Raw genomic sequence first — 2,457 nt, forward strand, 5'->3', positions numbered from 1 at the left:
TTCACCGATGATTACCTCTCAAACCACCAGAATGGTCAAGAGCGAGGAAGGTATTCATTCATGACCCACAATACAATATTGAAGTCTTCCCCAAGAGGACGAAGGTTGGGCGGGCAATTATCCATAGCCACTGGCATAAAATTGCAAGGGCATTCAACATTACTGAAGGCTCAATATTTCCCTTCCGCTTCTGCAGTTTCCCAGATGAGATTCATTTGTTTATTTATTGTGTATGATGCTACTTTCCAAAGGTTTTCGATGTTGCATGTGAAACTTGGTGCTGTTGTGTAATGGCGTAGCTAGCTATATGCCTATATGGTGTAACTGAGTGCTGAAGCTATTTGATGTAATTCAATTATGAAATCCTGGTTGTTGTAATACGGATGTGAAATATATGGTGAGTTTTATAAGAAATATCAATTTGATTACTAAATGGATTATCAATAATAGACCAATTAGCCTGCTTAGTGGGGTTTTCTATTTGGTACTTCCGGCCGCGTTAGCCACCCTACGGAGGGTATCGACAATTTTCCGAACCGACAAATTTACCATTGGCTTTAAAAAAATGTTTGGCATGTAGTACTCTGGAATGGAAGAAAAAAAGATCTATTAGTCATTCTGCCATAGATAATATAACTGCTTTATAGCCAGTCAAATTATATTTGAATTACCAACCAGGAACTCATAGGCATCAGATATATTTTTTCTTGGTACAATAAGGGGATGGCCTAGATGTATAGAAAGTGGGTCCATATCAAGCCATGGAAAAAATATTTGTAGCGGTTATTACTGTTTTTACTAATATGATAGTGGGTTTATTTGTTGGGTAACGTAGTAATTTCAAAAAAAATTCCTACACACACGCAAGATCATGGTGATGCATAGCAACAAGAGGGGAGAGTATTGTCTACGTACTCTCGTAGACTGAAAGCGGAAGCGTTAGCACAACGCGGTTGATGTAGTCGTACGTCTTCACGATCCGACCGATCAAGTAATGGACATACGGCACCTCCGAGTTCAGCACACATTCAGCCCGATGACGTCCCTCGAACTCTGATCCAGCCGAGTGTTAAGGGAGAGTTTCGTCACCACGATGGCGTGGTGACGATGTTGATGTTCTAGCGACGCAGGGCTTCGCCTAAGCACTGCTACAGTATTATCGAGGTGTACTATGGTGGAGGGGGGCACCGCACACGGCTAAAAGATCAACTTGATCAATTGTTGTGTCTATGGGGTGCCCCCTGCCCCCGTATATAAAGGAGCAAGGGGGGTGCGGCCGGCCAGGGAGAGGGCGCGCTAGGAGGAGTCCTACTCCCACTGGGAGTAGGACTCTCCCCCTTTCCTAGTTGGAATAGGATTCGGGAGAAGGAAAGAGAGAGGGGAAGAAGGAAAGAGGGGGTCGGCCCCCCTTGCCCTAAACCAATTCGGTTTGGGCCTTGGGAGGGCGCGCCCCACACTCCCCTTGCTTCCCTCTATTTCCACTAAGGCCCATATAGGCCCATTAAGCTCCCGGGGGGGTCCGGTAACCTCCCGGTACTCCGGTAAAATCTCGATTTCACCCGGAACACTTCCGACATCCAAACATAGGCTTCTAATATATCAATCTTCATGTCTCGACCATTTTGAGACTCCTCGTCATGTCCTTGATCACATCCAAGACTCCGAACAACCTTTGGTACATCAAAACATATAAACTCATAATATAACTGTCATCGTAACGTTAAGCGTGCGGACCCTACGGGTTCGAGAACTATGTAGACATGATCGAGACACATCTCCGGTAAATAACCAATAGTGGAACCTGGATGCTCATATTGGCTCCCACATATTCTACGAAGATCTTTATCGGTCAAACCGCATAACAACATACGGTGTTCCCTTTGTCATCGGTATGTTACTTGCCCGAGATTCGATCGTCGGTATCTCAATACCTAGTTCAATCTCGTTACCGGCAAGTCTCTTTACTCGTTCTGTAATACATCATCCCGCAACTAACTCATTAGTTGCAATGCTTGCAAGGCTTAAGTGATGTGCATTACCGAGAGGGCCTAGAGATACCTCTCCGACAATCGGAGTGACAAATCCTAATCTCGAAATACGCCAACCCAACAAGTAACTTTGGAGACACCTGTAGAGCACCTTTATAATCACTCGTTTACGTTGTGACGTTTGGTAGCACACAAAGTGTTCCTCCGGTAAAAGGGAGTTGCATAATCTCATAGTCATAGGAACATGTATAAGTCATGAAGAAAGCAATAGCAACAAACTAAACGATCAAGTGCTAAGCTAACAGAATGGGTCAAGTCAATCACATCATTCTCCTAATGATGTGATCCCGTTAATTAAATGACAACTCATGTCTATGGTTAGGAAACTTAACCATCTTTGACCAACGAGCTAGTCAAGTAGAGGCATACTAGTGACACTCTGTTTGTCTATATATTCACACATGTATTA

The sequence above is a fragment of the Triticum urartu genome, chromosome 5A (genome assembly GCF_056163025.1).
Source record: "Triticum urartu cultivar PI428250 chromosome 5A, HENAU_Tu73, whole genome shotgun sequence".
NCBI lineage: Eukaryota > Viridiplantae > Streptophyta > Magnoliopsida > Poales > Poaceae > Triticum > Triticum urartu.